Genomic DNA, 22,621 nt, shown 5'->3' with positions numbered 1-22,621 from the left:
TATTCTGCGTCCAGTGTAGAATAGTTATTCATTGTTATATCAACGTAGCGTAAATTACAAAATCGTTTAATTTTTTCGTGGTGCAGGCCTTGTGGAGGGGATTATAGGATTGGTAAACAACAATTGTTATTATTGTTTTATTTATTTGTTTATTATAACAATTTTGGTTCTTCACAGGTTCACATCAGGCGTTCTCCGATGTAACATCGTTTTTGGCCTGTGCTGGTTCTGAATGTGTGTTTTGTCAACAAAAGGAACTTGCAAATAAGAATCATCTTTACAGAAGACATCTCAGAGATGCAGTATACTTTTCTAAAAACAATCAAGGTATGCACTAAAGCTGAACTACAGAGAGATGTATGATGTGATACATTTTTTTATTTTTTCAATTTTATATTTTAATGCATTTAATCAATTTCATGAACGTTTTTACAGAAAAATTTGTGGTGGCTTGCTTGTGCAAGGACAGCAAACAAATATCCAGAAGCCATTACCATTGCCCACTTTGTAGATTTCAAACTTTTTTCACGATTATCCAACTTCATAAAGCATTTGAAATGCACACATGGTATGTGTTCTATTGTGGCATTTTGTAACATATTAATCTTTATGTTAATGAAGCACCAAGCACTAAACCCATCCAAAGGATGTTACAATCAAGTATGTGATTTGCAAATATGTAGTTTAAAGTGATTGCAATGCTCTTTTTTTTTTTTTAAAGAGGGAAGGAAACCTCTCCAGCCTACTTGTGGTAGTAAACTGAACTTCCCACCTGACAGCACTAAGTCTTCATTTGTAGCACAATTATATGCTATAAATGACAATGACAAGGTTATTACTCAATTACTTGCCCTTTTCATTTTTTTTTTAATTACGCTGCAAAGTAAAGGAGTTTACAGTTTTTTTTGTTTTGTTGTGTATATAAAGGAAAAGCTGAAGAACTTATTCACTGGAGATCGTGATGAAAATCAAAGCCTGGCTTATGTCTCCAGGCAATTTCCACTGTTAATAAAGGATATCCGCAGTGTTTGCCCACCGGAGTTGTTGGGAGAGTCTTCATTGATCATGCCATGGTTGAGAGATGATGTAAGTGTAAATTAGTAATCTTGTTTTGTAATTTAATTTATTTGCTGTCCTTTTAATTCATACAAAATTATGTTTCTATAATTAAGTATTAACAATTGTATTGTATTACAGGCAGTTAACTATCGAGTAGCCCAGCTGGCTCAAGAGAACATGGTAATAACTTTTAATTTCCCTATTACCTTTTTACACCAAGATTTACATAAATATTAATGATACTTTTTATGTTATAGTAAGGATCTCTGGGCGATTTTGATTTTATTTTGTGGCACCGAGAATGGTCAGGCAGCGGAGCAGTCAGTGACCAGGTTGTGCAACGCATCCCTGTAGGTCCTTTAGTCATTTTCTTTTTTTTTTGTGTATAATACAACAACATTTCGAAGAAAGAAAAACAAGGGCTCAAGGGCTGTTTTCCTACCTGATATTATTGTGGTTTTGTAGGTCTCTGAAAAAATATTCCTCCCTAGAATTGTGGGTGGTCACTCTCCTGAGAGGGGGAACCATTTCATTCTTTGGGTAAGCACCATTATTTACTGGTGTACTCTATCGTTTGGCTTGAATAGAAATGCATGGATGTCTGTATGACTTTTTTGGCAGAAGTGATTTTGTTCAACAGCCTATGCTAAATCATGCAAATGTATGTAATTTATGAATGTAAAAAATAAAATAAGGATTGCATGTAAAATTAGTCAGTTGAGCTAAAAATGTGTTAAATGTTTTAGAATGAAATGATGACAGATGTATTTCTTTGCAGGTGTTTGATTTTATTGCTAAGCAGATGAGAATATATGATTCACTTGGAATCTATAGAACTATCAGTGATAGTGACATGGACCTCCTCAGGTAAGGGAGCATCACACTGCATACTACATTTATCATCAATTGGTATTGTACTGAAAGTATATTTGTGCTACAACCTTCTTTTGTAGAAATGTCTTCAGATTTGCTGGAGGCCTTGAAGGTTGGACTGTATCATATCCTATTCAGTGGAAACAGCAGGAATTTTAGTGTGTTCTGTGAGTTGCATGTGAGCTGATTCTTATCCTCTTCTGTGCATGTGTAGTGTGGTTTGTCAGTATATTTTGTTCCCAACTAGGCAGCTGAAAACGAAGTTCTACATCGTGAGGTCTCTGCAGAGGCTTTGACCTTAAATCAATGCAGGACTCTCCGTCTGCACCATGCTGCACAAATGCTTAAAAATGGGAATCCTGAGGTCAGACTAATCTCTTTGTCAAAATCGGTACTGGCAATAACAGAAACTCAGTTTTACAGCAAAGGTATTTGTTACACAGGACCTCCCACATACAAATGAAGAAATGCTAAAGATGCAAAAGAAAGAACTTAGACTACAGCAAAAAGAGGCAAAGACGATAGACTCCAGCAGCCATTGCCTGGCATGGAAGATTAAAGCATGTTTGTTCCAGCGAGCAACTGGGAAAACAAGGTATGTGCAGTATACCACTCACAAATCAACTTCAATTTAATTTGACATCAGTTTACACACAACAAAATTGACAAGATTGCTTATACTTATGACTAAAAGTAAAAACAGTGTCAGGGTATAACCAAACCGAGAGACTCAAGATCATTGAATTAAACAGGTATTTACAGAATATTTAAAATGCAGGTGAGTATTAAAGCAGAAGACAAGTCAATGGCGATTGTGAGATGTTTAACATATTTTCACTGACCGGGAATGCGGGAACTGATACTGGATGCAGTTTGTGCTCTCCAGTCCACTCAAACAAACACCACGGAGTAAGGTGAGTAACAGGTAAGTAGCTGTCCAAATAGGTATTTTTGAGAGACCTTATAGGAAATACAGTTGCAGACAATGTGGGGATCAAAAGAGATAAACAAAGAAGTTCATTAGAAATATTAGAAGCTGTGAACTTGAAGAAAGCACAGCAGGCGAGTAGTCTGTATCCATAGATGAAGTCAGACATTGTGTAATTGAAGGTATGTGGTCGTTATACTGGTGTGGTTAACAGGTGACTCAAAGTTGAGTGGTGATAACAATGGAGCCTAGTGTCTCTATGACAATTATGAATATTTTTAAGTACACCAACATGATAGTACTTTAAAAGGCATTGTGGAATATTGGTAAAGTTGTCACACCTCTGTTTTTCAACAGTGTTTTCCATGACCATGTCAAGGAGTACCAATGGGTGCAGTGCACAGTTTGTCAAAACTGGCTGCATTTTCAGTGTGCTGGTGTTGAAGGAGACTGGACGACGAAGGATTTCTTTTGTGACTGCAACAACTCTTTAAAAAAATCTTTTACATGTCGCACATGGCTAAAATTATAATAGCAATAAATTTGTAATTGCTATAGTTATGTTTTTATTAATACTAGTGTAATGGCAAGGGGAGCTATTGACGTTTACAATAGGTAGGCATTTTCCTTGAACATGCAAACAGAGTGTTACGAACTGCTCTGAGACAGAAGGGTTGAGAATCCAAATGCAGCTTTATTTGAGGGCAATCCAGAGGCGTAATCCAATGTACAGGCAAGAGTCATACACAGGCAGGCAGTCCAAACAAAGAAACAACCAAAACAGGCAGGGACCAGAGGCAAGAGAGTAATCCAAGGAACAGGGCAAGATATCCAAAAACCAGAAGACAAGAAAACCAGGGGAATGCTCAGAATTGCAGTTTAACACTTAAACAAGACTTTGCGGTGAGTGAATGAATGACCAAGGTATAAATAGACAGAGACAACAGGATGGTGAGACGCAGGTGAATGCAATCAGTGAATGAGGTACAGGTGAATGTGATCAGTGATAAGTGATGATGAGTCCGGGCAGTGAGTTATGGGAAATGTAGTTTGTGAGTGCTAATAGTCTTAAAGGGTAACTAAACCCTAAACCAACTTTTTTTAGTTAATGATCTGTAATACTGGGGCTTTATTAATGCTGTTCATTGATTCGAGTAAATGTTTTGACATTTGAGTATAAAGTGTTTTAATTCTATAAAATATGGTGTAAAACCGCCAAAGTGCTGCCCTCTTAAGGTTGAACGGTGGCTACTGCAGTTGAATTTTCCTATTGGACGTTGTGGTACATCGTGACGTAGGATGGTACCTCCAACGGCTCACAATCCGCGCCCCTAGCACGAGCTCACCACGCCCTCAGAAATGTTTCCCCCAATCACATGATGAGAACGACTTCACTCCAGTATGAACTGTCATGTTACATGAAGTGGAAACATTATGAATGAAACTCACTTGACACATGCTTTAACATTGTATTGAAGAAAATACGGTTAAATAATGAAGTTGTCAGTACACGTCAGGCTTTTCTTGCGATATTATTGCCGCCCGTCATGTGTACAGATAATTTTCATACATGAGACGCGCTTTCAAACCCTGACACGCAAGCGGTTGCCGCGGACGCAGATAGATTAGGTCAGTTCTCTTGCGCGGCTGCTTCACTAGCATCGTCGGCATCGGGAGTTAACGCAGTTAGAGCAGCGGCTCGCATTGATAAGGCTCCGGGTTTATGTCTACAGACAATCCACCCTCCTCCACTTCAGGTGAAGGTAGGAGAAATGACCGCTCTGTTGCAAAGCTGGCGTCACTCCAGTCATTCTCCATCTTTGCGAGTCAGACTTGACAGTCAGCTGTCAATCAATCCGTCACTGCGGGTCTCAGGTGCACACCCTCCGCTCAGCCCCGCCCTCGGTTCGTCCCCTCTGTGTCCGCTGGGCTCTGCCCACTTTTCCAGCATTTTTTGAAAATTGCCAGTGGGTGGAGTTAAGCTCTGAGCAGGGGTTTAGTTACCCTTTAAGTGTGGAGTGCCCTCTGGTGGCTCTCAAGGGCACTCCAGCTGGTGATCGTTACACAGAGATTCATTAAAATATGTATAGTATATACAATACAATTCAGTACTATTATTTGGCAATTAGCGGTTTATTTTGTACAATGAAACATGAAATGTAAAGATGTGGTTTAAATTTAGAGAATGTTTGTTTTTGTCTTACACAGAAATTACGTCCTGGAGTGTGTAAAAGCAGAAGACATTCTGACAGATGGAGAGATAAAAGTAACATATAAAAAAAAATATTCAATTACATATAGAAAGTTTTATTACCTAAATGGCATTTGATAATTATACATGCACTTCAGCCTGGTTAAATCTAAAGTAAAATATAAATGTAATACAGGATTTGGAAAGAAAGCTACAGAGTGGACAGATTCTCTCCAACAGAATGTATCTGTGGAAAAATCAAGGATTTGATTGAGCGCTCAGAAAATATTACTGTCAACATTACAGTATAATGAATGAGAAGGAGGTAAGTGGACTGTTTTTTTCCCCTTAAGTCGTGATCTGTGAAGGATGACAAACAATGTTTATGACAAATAAAATCAAGACTTTAAAAAAAATGTATCCCTATCAATGTTCACATGTTTTGCTTATCGATTAATTGTCTTTGTAGCCCAAAATTTGATATTTACCAAACTGTAAAAAAGAATGACATAGAACTGCAGTAATTTCTTAGTTAAGGTAATGTGAATTTGGGGAGGGGAAAACATGCCACTTCCTTATTAGACCTGCCTACTTTAAAACATTACTCCCCACATTATGCCATAGTAAATTTCGTCCATTGGCATTTGGAAAACATTTCAGAAGTTAGTTTGTAAGTAAGAGTTGAAGTATTTGCTTGTAATATAGTACATTCTCCATTTGTTGACACATTCCAACCTCTGAATTCTAAATCTGTTTGTTTTTATAACTGGAGAGCTGTTAAATCACCTAAGAAGTACTTCTGACATGTAATTTATTAATCATACTATTTCTGACCATCTATAATTGGATTAGATGGTAAATTGAATGATGTACACATGAAAAAAATATCATTAAACAGAGATGAAATATCACATTTTTGTTTCTTTACATTAAATAATACAACGTTTTAAATGACAAGATTATGGAAAGAGGACGGCAAAAGGGCGGAAAGGATGGATGAAATGTCATCTTGCTAGATCGCTCTATGCCAGTTTCACCCACACTCTGTTTCTCCTCCGTTGAACTCTATGACAATATGACAGAGAGAGAATGGTAGTACCCAACCATAATCAGTAGGATTACTACAATGCACACCAATGTCTGTTCAATGTAATATTGAGTATAATGTCTACATGTACTATTTCAAAGGTGTTAATGTTAAGTATGTTTCTGTTTTTCATTTAATTTCTTCTCAAATTGTAGCTATGGGCAACTTGTTCCAAGATGCCTTGTCGCCTTATACAACTAATACTTGTATCCTATTTTATTAATCTGGTGGTAGACTCTTACAGAAGGACAGCTTGCTGACAAGCCCTTGGTGGAAGAAATCTCCCCTGCAATGACCATCAATGATGAAAAACCTGCAGAGGTATCTTACACTACTATAAATATTTTATAGTATAGTATATTGTATATAATATAGTATGTAGAATTAATAAATATATTTACTTTTAATAATTTTTCAAATGTTGACCAATATAAGAAGTTTGGACATAGTAAGTTGGGTGTATTGTCAAGTGTAGCTGTTGAATAACACTGATTTAACCCATTTATATTGGTTTTAAAGTAACAATGGATTTATATTACTCAACAGAAATTAGAACGTGAATGCTTATCACAGGAACTGGGGGCTTGCTGCTATCAAAGAGTCGGAAGTAAGTCAAATAGGAGAAAAAAAAATAAAAAAAATCAATTGTATATATATATATATATATATATATATATATATATATATATATATATATATATATATATATATATATATATACATACATATACACACACACATACACACACACACACACACACACACACACACACACACACACACACACACACACAATACCAGTCAAAAGTTTGAGAACGGTAAGATTTTTTTAATGTTTTTAAAGAAGTCTCTTCTGCTCAACAAGGCTGCATTTATGGTATTAAAATACCAAAAAAGCTGTAATATTGTGAAATATTATTAAAATGTAAAATAACTGTTTTATGTGTGAATATATATAGTAAAGTGTACTACATCTTACCGTTCTCAAACTTTTGACTGGTGGTGTATATACAACCTTAAATGAACAACAACAAATGCAGGGCCGGCCCGTGGCATAGGCGGAATAGGCAAATGCTAGGGGCGCCACTCATCCATAGGGGCACCAAAATGTATTACTGATACTATTTTATTCATATTATTTTGAAATATTACCGAATAAAGCGCAAAAAAACCCTGCATCTTCCCGGTCCGCCTCATCAATCTCCCCCGCCGCGCTACTTGAAGTGCGTCAGAAATATAACGCGTGATCAGTTTAGCGTTGGGAATTTGTGTCGCGTCACCTCTCGCCGCATCTAATATAGACAGGATTGCTTTCATTTTTTAGGGTGCTTGGCCGCTCGCTCCAGGTGTAGACACGGTGAAAGTTTCCTGATAATTTATGACGGATGGCCGAATTGTAGTGTCATAAAAAACAGAAGCCCTCTGATGCAGGCAAGATAAGGGAAACACTGCAACAAATGCTCTTCCTTATTTAGTATTTTTGTCTTGTTTCTAGTCTAAATATCTAAAAATTCTCAAACCAAGATGCATTTACTAGATAAGTAAAATTATATTTTTTCTTAAGTGAGTTTATGCTTAAAACAAGCTAAATTATCTGCCAATGGGGTGAGAAATAATCTTGTTTCTGATTGAAATCTTGTTTCTTGTTTCTGTCCCAAACAGAAATAAGATAATTTTTCTCACCCCATTTGGCAGATAATTGTGCTAGTTTTAAGATAAAACTCACTTCATTTTGATTTTTCCCCCAGAAAACAAGGGAAAAATTATCTAATGTCATTTTACTAGTAAATACATCTTGATTTAAGAATTTTTTGATGTTTGGACTGGACACAAGATAAAATTACTTAATAAGAAGAGCATTTTTGCAGTGTAAAGACAGGTAAAGTGGTGTAATGAATGAACAGTTTCTTTAATTGCATGGTCGTAAAATACTAATGTATGCTAATTAATTCCAGTTTTACCTTAAACTATATGCAAGCAGCTGTTCTGGGTTCTCCAGTGGCCACAGACAGTGGATTTTGTCAAAAAGAATCATATCTGTTTTTTTAAACGCATGTAATATCACTTTTTTAATAGCCTAATGTTTTTACTCTACAGTTGTGCAGTTTTAAAGGGACATATGGACATTTTAAAATGTATTTACCGAAATTAGTAATGATATTTATATACAGGTTTATTTAAAATAGCAACATTTTATGTAAATTTCACATTAAATATCTAAATTTCTCAGTTTAATTCATGGTGAAAACATGAATGTGCATATTAGTGGAAGTTTGCTGCCATCTACTGGAAAACAAACACTTTTGCTAGTTCTCTATAGTTTGTGCATGAATGCTGATGCAATTGCTTGTTATTTGTGTTTAGGCTGCAATGTGGCGTAGGTGCTATTTTTGTATAGTTTAACTATCATCAGCCTTTTAAAAAAAAAATAATAATATCATGAACATAATGACGGGGTAGAATGGACTGGACATCATATAAAACAATAAAAATTTAAAAACATCAATGCATTAAAAAAATAAAACAGTACCAGTGTTTCCGCAACTTAGACTGAAAACATGTAGTGCTAAACCTTGATACAAGTAAAATCTTGCCTAGGGCAGCAAATTGGTCAGGGCCGGCCCTGCCAACATATACGCCCATTTCTACGCAAGATTGATAAATGAGGGCCAATAACAAGATTTGACTTAAGTGTAAAAAAAATCTTGGCTCAAAGCTGTGCATAAAAGTTATCAAGCATCTCAAGTGAAGCGTAGGACTAAATCTTAAGTGTCAGTCTTAGAGATGATTTAAGACATTTTGCTGTGCCACAAATGGGATTTTTGGATAATGACATAGGCATGGACCAATCACTGAATAGATTTCCTTATTTAAGAATATTCTCAGATAAATTCACATTGCATGGTAGAATTAAGGGGAGTTTGCATTCAACACACAATAAAGAATTTTCAAGAGAATAGGCTACATTATGATATTCACATTGGAAATGAAAGATAAAACACGTTTTCCACCATGTCTTACAAATTACACATTTTAAACCGGTGTGCTGTTAACTGACCTGCCTATATATAGGCTAGATTTTATGATATAATCCAAAAGAATACAGAATTGGTGGGAGGAAGAAGCGCTACTGCTTGGCGAATTATTCAAACAGCGGATTTTTTTTCTTCTAAATAAATGGCAACATTAACCAGCACTGAAAAAGATGCTCAGTCCAATACTCAGATACCGTTTGATTTACCGCTCGTCGTCAAATATTTCAAAAACATTTTCCTTCCTCTCCTGAAAGATTTGCGCACGTCTCTGCCTCGTCAGTGCCATTACAAACCCCTACTGGCAACTCCTAACCACTTGAGAGACCTCTCGAGCTGTCTTAACTGGGAGAGTAAGAGTGATTCTTTAAGAAATTTGATAACTTGCTTTTATACTCAAGTTTGAAAGTAGGAGTACATTTCATGAATTCTCAGCACTTAAGACTAAAATGGCACTTTGAGAAGCTTTGATAAATACGGGCCCTGATCTCCAGCTTAACTAACATTGTAGCCTACGAATGCAAACGTTCGTTAATGCAGGTGGTGAAATAACTTATTTGAATTAATCTGTTTGAGATTAAATTAATGCCAGATTTTTGCTGTATTTTTGTTGCAAATAATAGACATGGCATCTGATGACTAATTCCTCAGTTATCTTATTGATTTGACATTTTTGCTCTTAGTAAACCTGTGCATGTCTACCTTGTTGTGACGGAAACAAGTTGCGCGAAAGCTTTAAAATGAAATGTGTATATTTGTTTAGTTACAACCCCAAACAGAAGTTATTTGTTAAGTTTAAAAGCAATTAATTAAAAACTATAATTACGATAAAGAGATTTAAAAATACAATATATTTTAACAGGTGTTATTGCGAAGTAAATAAATCTTAACAATGGAGATGAATACGCTTCTGTCTCTCTTTCTCTTCCTCATTTAAAAACTTTCAACACATCGGCCATGGATTCTACAGTTTCCATTCAAACAAACAAAACATTCTTTCAACTGTAAGGGCAAAATTCTAAATAACATTAATTATGATTTTTGTTGTTGTTGTTGTTTGTTTTCTAACAGATGAACTACCTTCGATCGCTTGGAGGAACAAATTCAGGGGCAGCCGTGCGCAAAATGTTGCGCAAGGTTGCATCAAACAACGTATTGAGTGCCTACAGTTTAAAAGGGAAGATAGGCAAACTAGCCTTCAAAGGCTTAATTATCTGTGATATATCCCAAGGTTTATTTTTCTCCATTAGGTCACCTGATGGGGTTTAGGTTTCCTTGTTGCCTCTGGCTTGGCTTGCTCAGTTGGGGACACTAAATTTTTCAACTAAATATCCAAATAAATCTGGATGACATCCAAAATGGCTATACGGCTGAATAAAATTATGCTGCATTATTTTCCTGTTTAACACTGTAAAGCTGCTTTGAAACAATCTGCATTGTTAACCCTTTAGGCGCCAGAGGTTTTTTCCTAAAACGTTCGATTTTGACATCTTAATTTGAAAAGGCTATATCTTAAAAGTGATAAAAGATAGAGACTTTCTGTAAATTAGAGAAATATTAAGGATGACCCAAAGTTTATGTAGGGATTACATTTTCTCATCTAATTTGCATATTATGACGTCATATGGTGGTGGTCACCTTGGATTATAGAATTTTCATGAAAAGTCACATGTTTAAATGATAAAATGCAGCACTTCTTTCCCCCCAAAATGTCTCTCACCTTCTGTATGCTATATTGCACAATACTGAATGCTCAGGTGAATAGTAAATAGTAAACAAACTGTGTAAATCGTTACTAATAAATGGTAGAAACAAACCGAATGCATGTAACGGTTGGCCTTTTGCTGTAGAGATTTTCCATTTACTTCACACAGTAGGCACTCTGATTCCATGTATGGGGCACATATATATTATTCTTATGACACACTAACACAAGTAGACAAGACCTGTTTAGTTCAAATGATCGCTCGCCACGGCAGAGATCATGAGTGAGATGACGAGACAAGACGAGAGACAGACGCACGCGCGCGCGCGCCCGCCGAGTATGCACAGTTCGGACTACTGTCATTGTCATTGTGACTCCCCACCCTGCCTCCACATTGCCCACTAACTGTATTTGCAATACAGGAGCCGTGGTTCAGCTGCGTGAGACAAACGCTGCCAGTGTGAATGGCACACAAACGGCCGTGCGCGGCTCGCGCTCTCCATCCGCACCACTGCCCTGCCGACACACTGCTCGCGCATTCCATCCTACCCGTCAGATTATCCTACCAGGGTTTACTGCGCATGCGCACATCAATATAGCGTCAATTTTGTAAGGCTGAACAACACGCCCATAATTTTTTACTACTTGCATGAAAACTTCTTAATGTGAGGTAAGTTTTTTACTATTTCTGGTAATTTTTATTATACCAAGATATATAGCAGTAATGAGAACCGTTTACGGTCACATTTATACAAAGCCAACTAGCACCATTGATGATTTTTCATGAAAACCTTAGTCTAGATATCGGCGGGACATATGATTTGATTGTTTTAGTGTAAATATAAATACACACAAGTATGCCAAAATGTCCGTTTTGTCAAGTGTCCTCATAAGATCAGTCTTAAATTATTTAAATAAAGTATCAAATGAGCGTAAAGAGTATGAGGCGTGTGAGATCCGCGTATCTGTCAACAGGGGCAGGTCTTAAAGTGACAGCAGTTTTCATTCATAAATATAGGTCATTAAACAAATATTCAAAATATACTCTATGTTGTTTCTGCATTCATTTGGAGATCAACTGTGAAATGATTACATTATAAAATTTATATTTAATTTAACTGTAATGTTTGTAATTACGATTAATCACATTAAAAAATGGCCCATTGATTTACAGCACTATATATATATATTTGTACTTTTTTTTCTTTCTTTTGCATTTTTTGACAGCTATGGAAGATAAGTGGGAAGCATTGTATAATCTTCTGTCAGTGGGATCATACCCATCAGGGTATGATAAGTCCAAAAGGCAGAACATTCGAAGATATGCACTCAAATTCAACTTAAAGGGTAGTTATTTTAACTTTAAATTTCAATTATGTTTATTTTATTATTAATTTGTTGCTATCTTGATTTTCTTTTCCAACAATGCCAAATGTCCTTTTAGTCTACTTTTGTTATAGTCACGTTTTGTCTTTAATGTAGATGGAATGCTTTTTTATGGAGGGAAAAGAGTGATCAAAACCAAAGAGGAAGCCAGGATGCTCTTTGAAGAATTCCATTCCTCTCCCATTGGTGGGCACACAGGGATTGGTAAAACACGTGCTGCCATCTGTGCCAGATTTTACTGGCATGGCATGTCAGTTGACATTGAAAATTGGGTATGTTTTTTTATTTTATATAGTTATTTTAATATATATATATATATATATATATATATATATATATATATATATATATATATATATATATATATATATATATATATAATTATATTATATTTATATATAAATATATATATATATATATATATATATATATATATATATATATATATATATATATATACACACACAACAATTTCTGAAAGGTATTGGAATGTGATCAATGTCAAAAAGTGGGAAAGCCTTTGACTGCTGTGCAGACCTTACAGTGTATCAAGGTAAATAAGTGTATTTTATTTTTATTTTATTACATTTTATTTTACATATTATTATTATTATTATTACATTTAATTTTACTTGAAAGGTTTCTGCTGTTTGGGAGCTTGTTGGCATTGATTTAACTGGACCATTACCTGAAACTGCAGATGGCTTTAAATACATCCTCACAGCCACAGACTATTTTTCTAAGTGGGTTGAGGCTTTTCCTTTAAAAACCAAGACAGCAGCTGAAGTTGGAAGACATCTCTGTTCCATCATTTATAGACATGGCTGTCCCCAGAGAATTCTCTCAGATCAGGGAAGGGAATTTGTAAATGATGTAAGTGTATTTAAAATTATCAGTATTAAAGTGATATAGGTTTAGCCTCAATGTCTTTGTTTTTAGATTTTCAAGAGTTGTTATATTTTCCTTTGCACATACAGTACATGTATTCAACTACTGTTTTAAGGAGCTTTTCACCAATTTACTCACAGTCATTTTTTTCCTTTATTTTTTTAAGCTTAACCACCGGCTTTGTGATTTGTTGTGCATCAGAAGAAGTGTGACAGCAGCTTATCATCCTCAAACTAATGGCTTGGATGAAAAGACCAATGACAACATTAAACGGTAAGTTTTATTCACACAGAGAAATAGGGTGTCAAAATTGTACCTTTAGGGGCACAACAGCTTGTCGCTGGGGCAGTACCCTTAAAAGGACATATTTGTACCTGTTTTACTCCTAAAAGGTCCATATTAGTACCTTAGAGTACAAATACGCACCTTAAGGTCCTAATATGAACCTTTTTGTGGTAAAAAAGGTACAAATGTGTCCTTTTAAGGGTACTGCCCCGGCGACAAGCTGTTGTACCCCTAAAGGTACAATTTTGACACCCTATTTCTCTGTGTTTATGTACCTAGGTCAGGAAAAGTTAAGACACCCCCACCCCCATGACATTTTCACCTATCTTCCGCTTCAAGGCACCAAATAAGTTATAAATGTGTTCCGTAAAAAGATTTTCATACGCCAAGTTTATAAACCTTTAAAAAAAAAAAACGTTCCCCCTTATGTTTCATTTTAGAGCCCTCAAGAAATTGGTTAACGACCAGCAGAATGATTGGGATGTCTATCTGGATGCCACCTTGTTTTCTTTAAGATCAAAGGTCCACACCACCACAAAACACTCCCCTTTTCTTTTAATGTATGGGAGAGAGGCAGTGTTCCCTGCAGAGATTCCTGTTGAAATGCCGGTGAGTGTGCTTAAAATTTAAAATTACCTTAAAACAGTAGTTGAATACATGTACTGTATGTGCAAAGGAAAATATAACAACTCTTGAAAATCTAAAAACAAAGACATTGAGGCTAAACCTATATCACTTTAATACTGATAATTTTAAATTATGCTAAAATGCATAAATGTAAACGCTTATGGAGTCATTAATTTCAGCAATTTTGTCATACTAGCCTATGTCAGAAGAATTGTGCTTAAAGTAAATTTAGCCTTGAAATCATTTCTTATGGGTACTGTAGTAGATGATTCAAAACTTATATTATTATTTTTACAAAACTAATCATACAGTAAATAGTGTTTTTATTATTGGTATGCTGGATTGATTAACTTATAAAACCTTTGATCTTAAACTGGTAATGATCATAATTGTTGGATCTTGTTCCACAACAGACAATAAGGGTCACTAATATTCCTAACAGTTTGTTGTGAATAGTAAACAACCATGTTTTTAGCAAAGGACCTCTTCTGATGCTACCATGGACTTTTCATTATATACATGCACATGTGAAATTTTAAATAGTTAATAATTGAATTTATATTGCTTAAATTATATTGCCTTGTTTTTTTTAGCTTTCCACCATCAGTCTCCCTGTGGAATCAAGTTTTAGTGATTATGTAGTTTCCGATAAAAAAAAGAGAGATGAGGCCAAAAAACAGGCAGAAGAAAACATTGGCAAATCACAGGAGAAACAGAAGGAAGCATATGCTAAAAAGGTCCAGAAGAAGTACAAAGACTTGATTTACAATGTTGGTGATGAGGTTCTTCTGGTGAATATGAGGAAGCATGGAAGAAAAGGAGGAAGAATTGAACCTGACTTCTCAGGACCCTACATCATTGAGAGACTCAGTGGCAAACTTGTCACTTTAAACAAACCTGGAGGGATTACTTTAAAAACTAAATATAGCATTAGGCACATTAAACCATACAGAAGAGGCCAAACTGGAAAGGTGCCTGATGACTGTTTTGGTATCTCAGTCTCCAGTGGGTCTACTGAGAGTAACAATTCTTGCAAGATGTCTCCTTGCACTGTTGCACCTACACTCAGCCCTCAGCATTCTGTGACCACCAAGGTAAATGATTCTGAGAAGTTACAAGAAGATTCAGCGTTACAAAGACCTTCTGTTATTCAAGTTGCCCCTAAAATGTTTGACCAAACAAATGGGTACATCAAGGAGGTAAAATTAACCCCAACAGATGAAGAGCCAGCAATAAAGTTACCATCAGATGTAAACCAAATCTCAGAGGAACAAGGTTTTATATTTACAGAGATCTCAGTTCAGTTCAGATCTTAGTTGCCAGTTTGGCCTACCTGACCAGTTTGGTGTTGTTGTTATGGTTGCTTGCTTGCAGTGTTTACATCATGGTGGTCATTCTGATCACCGTTATTTATAGGAAGTGGACATAATAACTAATAGATTATAAAAAAGACACAGCCCCATAAAAAAAAAAAAAAAATAATAATATATATATATATATATATATATATATATATATATATATATATATATATATATATATATATATATATATATATATATATATATATATATATATATATATATATATATATATATATATGCCTAAAAAATTTAAATGCATGCCACCAAAATATAACAATTTTCTTATTTAATATAGATACTATAAATTGTTTTAAAGTTATATCCACTTCCTCTAGCTGTCCTGTACACTTTTGATATGACTGTTTGCAAGGGCGTAGTTTTGCATATGGATAGTAGGGACATGTTCCTACCAATATTTTGGGAGGACAGAATTGTCCTTCCTAGTACTTCAGTGAACTCGATCACATTATTTTTTATATTATATACTACCAATGTGGGGGTAGGGGGTGGATTGTTGTCTCTTCTAACGTAAAGACCAAACCTACGGCCTTGAATGTTTGGCACGTTCATTTTACCAAGTTCATTTTATGTTGGCTCGTTGGCCCTGTAAAGTTGATTAATTAGAAAAATTGTTGACAACACTAACTTTGTCTTTCTTTTTCAGTAATGAAGGTCTGGGCTGCAAATGTCACTGGTCAGGTTGAAGCAGTTGTTGGGCCATATAAGCTCTATGACTCTTCTTTTCACTCACTGCAAGGGATCGAGTGGCTTTCTGATGAATTAAGTTATTTATTCTTATGCTATGGGTGGCCTTTCTTTCCAATCAGCCAGTAGTCTAAATTACTTGTAAACCCAGAACATGATTTTAAGAGTCACCCAACTGAAAAAAGTTTTTCTCTCTCACAAAAACAAAGTTTAGTTTTTTTTTTATAATCATATTCATTTATGTTTCTTAATTTAGGTCATTGATGCATACCTGCACCTGGTCATTGAAAAACAACAGGTATGTATAGAATGTCTACTTATCTAGGAACACTCATTTAATTTGATATACTTACAAAATGTGTTTTTTTTTTCTTTTTCCAGAACCACGTACACCAGCTTTGTGCAGTTGTTGCACGTTCGTTGTTTGCTGGACAGTTCAGATGCCTAGGGAAGGTATAGCTTTCCATAAAGTAATAAAGTAGATATTATTTACGTGTTTTGGAACCATAACAAACTTATTAAACACTTTTCACAGATGAAGTTTCCCATTGAGGACATTTGGCTGTGCCCTGTGAACATTGGAGCACATTGGATTCTTGTGGTGCGTGTGTATTTTTCAAAGTATTTTGCAAGTGAGATTATAGAAAAATATTTTTTTTCTTCTTCTTCTTTAGTTGTCTTGGGCTATTGTCCAATAGAATACTCTTTTTTTTTTTTTTTTTAAAAAGCTAGATGGTGGGGGAGTTCGAGTTAACTAATCAACAGAGCAATTCAAGTTGTTTTGTTTTGTTTGTGATATATTTCACAAATGTTTGTCATGTTATGTTTTAAAAAGTTTAAATGTCTTGCAGGGTCAAAGATGACACACGGCAAGTTTTAAAGTTGTGAATAAAGAAATAGGCTACACATGCACATAGGCTATATATATTCTCTGACAAAGGCAAAGAGCCTTTGTTCTCTTCACTGTGTTGACACTTACCTCATCTTTCACTCTCACTCTCTCTCTCAAAGTCTGTCATAGCCTAACAATGTTGTCCATAATCTGCAGACATTCTTTAATGCTTTAGGTCAATAATTTAAAGGTTTATTTATTCCATTTACATAAGAAGTATTTCAGAGATTTATAGTGTCTATACCAAGCAACTTCCTGTAGTTGTTAGTGGTGATCTAAAAATATTCAATAACCTTATTTATGATTACATGACATTATATTCTAGATTATCAACATGCCTGAAAAAACACTCCTTCTGATTGACCCAATGGGAAATGAACGGTCCTACGAACATAAAATTCTACGGAACTGGAGGTAACCTTTTTAGAACTGTTACTCTTTTTTTTATGCTATTTAATTCTAAACAGTACAAATGTCTCGACGACATCTAGGAATTTTTTAAAACTGAGGTGTGATGAGCAAACAGCACAGTGGCAATTACGGACCCTGAAGCACGACCCGCAGATGGATTCCAGCAGTTGTGGAGTTTTGGTATTGAATGTATGTGTTCATATATTTGCACACGTGGCTTCAGATCTGGAAATGTTGTAATGAATTGAATTAAATCATCTGTCAATTAATGTTTCAGTTTGCTGAACAATACCTGCTGACAGGAACGATCAGCAATGTTCAGACTACGCCTGAAGCGGTCAGCTCAGCACGCATGAAAGTAGCCTGCACACTTCTTGGATGTCGAGGTGAGTGCTGTTTTAATTCTGTAGTACCGTAGTAATATTGTAATGTACAGTAGGCTATGTCATGTAGTACACCTCTGTAGATGCTATCTTTACTCTGAACTTTGTATTTAATCAAGTAAGAATATCCAAATATACAGAGGGGATAGAGAAGAAAATCATAGAGTAGAAAATAACTTGAAGGATGCAAAAAGTAATCCAAGAATGATTTAATGTAATTTCTGAACAGGTCTGACATAGTATTTTTCATGGCATTTATGTTGACATTTAGTACACTATGATATGATTGCCAAATTAATTCATATTTATTTTATTAATGTTAACAAATTTATAGGTAATGCAGAGGAGTACTGTGTACTTTGCAGCATGCTGGAAGACGACCCCAATGAAAGCATGATTGAAATGGTATACAACTTATAATACACACACCCAAAAAGCAATAGTTTAACTTTGTGCCATGTTTTTTTTGTGTGTGTGTGTGTGTGTGTGTGTAGAATTGTGTTATTTAAATGATAAATCTTTTTTTTGTTTTGTTATTTAAATCTTTTCAGATTTTTAGATTCTATATTGTTTTAGATGTACTAATTTATAAATATATTAATCTCTTTTATTTTCAGGTACAGTGTGAGAGCTGCAATAGATGGGCACATTTTAAATGTTGCAACTTCAACAGCCTAAATGTGTTTATGTGCAAAAAATGTGTGGTTTAGTTAGTGTATTTGCATTGATAACGGTCTGCAGCACAATGTGGTCTTATTTAGTTCATATTTATATTAATAACAAATTTTATTGTTTTACTTGTTTTGTATTGTGCCTCTGTTGCATGATTTTGAAATTAATTTGATGAATTAACTATTTTCTATATTGTTGTGCTTGATTATAAATGATCTCAACAACTAATCTTATTTCAATTTACATAATCACTTTACATTATCATCTGTTTTTGGGTAAATTTGTGACATCTGTCCAGGGACTACAGATTAAAAACTTAAAAATCATCCCAACTGTTTATTTCATACTGGTAGGACAATCTGATGTGGTATTTTGCATTGTAAAAGTATCCTACCTGTTTATTTCATACTGGTAGAACAATCTGATGTGGTATTTTGCATTGTAAAAGTATCCTACCTGTTTATTTCATACTGGTAGAACAATCTGATGAGGTATTTTGCATTGTAAAAGTATCCTACCTGTTTATTTCATACTGGTAGAACAATCTGATGAGGTATTTTGCATTGTAAAAGTATCCTACCTGTTTATTTCATACTGGTAGAACAATCTGATGAGGTATTTTGCATTGTAAAAGTATCCTACCTGTTTATTTCATACTGGTAGAACAATCTGATGAGGTATTTTGCATTGTAAAAGTATCCTACCTGTTTATTTCATACTGGTAGAACAATCTGATGAGGTATTTTGCATTGTAAAAGTATCCTACCTGTTTATTTCATACTGGTAGAACAATCTGATGAGGTATTTTGCACTGTACAAGTATCCTACCTGTTTATTTCATACTGGTAGAACAATCTGATGAGGTATTTTGCATTGTAAAAGTATCCTACCTGTTTATTTCATACTGGTAGAACAATCTGATGAGGTATTTTGCATTGTACAAGTATCCTACCTGTTTATTTCATACTGGTAGAACAATCTGATGAGGTATTTTGCATTGTAAAAGTATCCTACCTGTTTATTTCATACTGGTAGGACAATCTGATGAGGTATTTTGCACCGTAAAATTATCCTACCCGTTTATTTCATAGGACAATCTGATGAGGTAGCGTTACTTTGCACTGTAAAATCACCCTACCATAGCCTAATAAGAATCTTCGGCAAAGTTACACCGAATTATTTAATGTAGTCAGAGACGCGAAGCCGAAACGCAAAGTAGGATTTTACGATGTGGTAGGATGAACCGATAGATATGGCTATAATTTTGCGCTACGGTAGGAAAATCTGACAAGGTAGGACAGATTGACAGAACACCGGCGTAACACACCTGCTAACTTCGCAATGAACACTCCGACCCCGTGAAACACCACTGTGTTCCCACCACTGACATTGGGCAAAGAACCATCTACATTGGGCAAAGCATTCACCGTTTGTGCTTGGTGTAGTAGGGCTATACTTTCATTTTCAGAATCACGGCAGATATTCCCCTTCAGAATTATGGTCCGTGAATAGAAGACCAAACACTTCATTGCGGGTAAGCTTTATTGATGCCATTAGAAAATAATAATCTAATGCAAATACTCACTGGCATTGACAATATTGCTCTGATTAAATGGATCACTCCCACACTAGCTCCGCGTTTGTTCGCACTGATTCAATGCGCTCTTGCTCGAAGATTTTGTATAGAAGCATGACTTTTTTTTTGAGTCAGGGATGAAGTATGACATGTCTGACATCTAGTGGAGGGGAGGTCAAACGAAATTTGACACCCTATTTGACAAAATCGGCCGTTTTATTCAGTGCCGCATCTTGTCGAGTAAACTCGACCGTGGCGCCTAGAGGGTTAAAAGCGCTATATAAATAAAGTTGACTTGACTATAATTATAGGCAAGTTTTTTTCCACAACTGCTATCAATCATTGTTTTGTATTTTGCACTTTGAAATGAAATAAATATTGTACTGGTAGCTACCATGTCTCAAATCTAACACCAATTTTCACATAATCAACCTTATGTTATTCTTTCTTCTAGGAGCAACGCAAAAGCTTTTTAAGTTTTTAAAGGCAACTGACGTGGAAGACCTTATTTCAATGGTGCTAAAATTTGCCTCACACAGGCATTTAAAATGGTAAGCAATAATGCTAAACTAAGTCAAAACTAAGAATTGGTGGTAGCCTACACCATTGTTTTGTCATTAATAGGCTCTTTTTTATTACTCAGTAGGCTGAATGTGACATTTAATTTATATTATGGCATGACTCATCAATTCCATCGAGTAGATTTATGACCTAAAAACTAGACTATTTCTAAATATTCGCAAACATAATAAATCTTAAACAAGTAAGTTTAACAGATTAAAAAATTGAAAGAAAAAAAGCTGCGACAAGTAATAGACTATATCTCGGTTCATTTTTGAGAAGCTCAAAGGAAAAGGAGACGGCCAAAATTACTTTTGTTTTCTTTATTTTACAAAATTATTATAATTATTTTTATTTTATTATTGTTTATTTTACAAGCAATGTTTTGTTTTTATTGTGAGTGTACAAACAAATAAGCCTAGTTTATGACCATAAATATCTAAGTATTTTATGTTTTTTTCGCCTTTATAAGAAGTGATCGAGCCAGCGCCTCACGCACATGCACAACATAGGCTAATAATTTTTAATAACTTGATATTGCAGCCTGTTCATTGTCAAAATAAAATAGTCAACTATATAAAAAGTTACACTGCTCATTTTAAATAGTCCGTGTATAATAACAGAGTTTAAATAGTTCAGCATCCAAATATCGTAATATTACATTTGGATTTGTGGTTATAATGCTGGTTTCTGTTTCAAGCTTTAAATTAATTAATTTTGGCTTGACGTTTATATATTAGATTTTTCATTCTTGTTCTGTTCTGAATGCTACATTAAGTTTTAAAGATTTGTTGTAGAGTGAGGGAAAATAAAATAGCCTACCTATGTAGTAAAATGATTGTATATCAGTACTACCTGAATGATGTATTTTTGCAATGCATATCATAATATCAGCGCATAACATCCACAAGACATCGGCAAAACTGCAATGACACATTTCTCAACAGCACAATGAAATGTTTATAATTTGACTCATGTCCTTTTCGTTTATTTGTTTTTGAATTGCAGATGGTGGGGAATTGAAGATGTGTAGTAAAATATTTTTTTCATATTTCATTATATGATGTGTAAATATGTTGTTTAAATTAACATGTGGCTAGTTTACCATGATGTATTTGATAATAATTAGTATACGATAATATAGCATTACATATACATTTATTAAATTATTATAACTCTAAGTTTTAGAATTTTCATGTTCATGATTATTACGTTAAATTTTGTATTTGTTGTTTAAAATATGTTCATGGTTTATGTAAATGGATTATAGAGATTGTTTATGTAAATACAAGTTATATTTCTTTTAATAATATTACTATTCATATTTACAATTCTTATGTTTTCTGAACAATACGTGATGACTATAGTTCCTTGTGATATATTTGATAATAATTAGCAATGATATATATGACCTGTTTACATTAATTAAATTAAATCTCTTAAATTTTTAGATTTTTCATGTTCATGGTTATTAATGTGTTTTCAATGGAATTATGTAATATGTGTTGTTTAAAAAAATATGTATATGGCTTATTTATAGATTGTTTCTGTAAATTAAATTTATTGTAATAATATATTTGTATGATTTGTTTATTTTTGAGCAATAAACAAAATAGAATATTTTTTGTAGACTCTGTTACTTGTGTAGGCTATGGAATATCTGGATAGGTTAGGAGAATGTTCTGACATTATGGGAACCTTCTAAGAACGTTCTCGGAACGTTGCGGGAACGTTCCCCTAACTTAAAGGGAACGTTCTATTTACGTAAAGAGAACTTTCCTGGAGAACCAATAGGGAACGTTAGAATCTGTGTTCTGGGAACGTTCTGGGAACCAGAAACGAACGTTCTGGGAACCAAAAATTGTTAGTTGGGATGAAGGGAAGGAAGTTGTGCTAGACGATGCGCGAGCATAGTTTATAATAGTTTTACCTCATATCTTATAATCCTTGGAAGCGAAAATAAGATTAATATCAGCCCTAAAGTGTAAGCAGACTA

This window comes from Gobio gobio, assembly GCF_949357685.1.
Source record: "Gobio gobio genome assembly, chromosome: 1".
NCBI classification, from domain to species: domain Eukaryota; kingdom Metazoa; phylum Chordata; class Actinopteri; order Cypriniformes; family Gobionidae; genus Gobio; species Gobio gobio.
The sequence above is the reverse complement of the archived record's forward strand: the minus strand, read 5'-3'. Positions refer to the sequence as shown.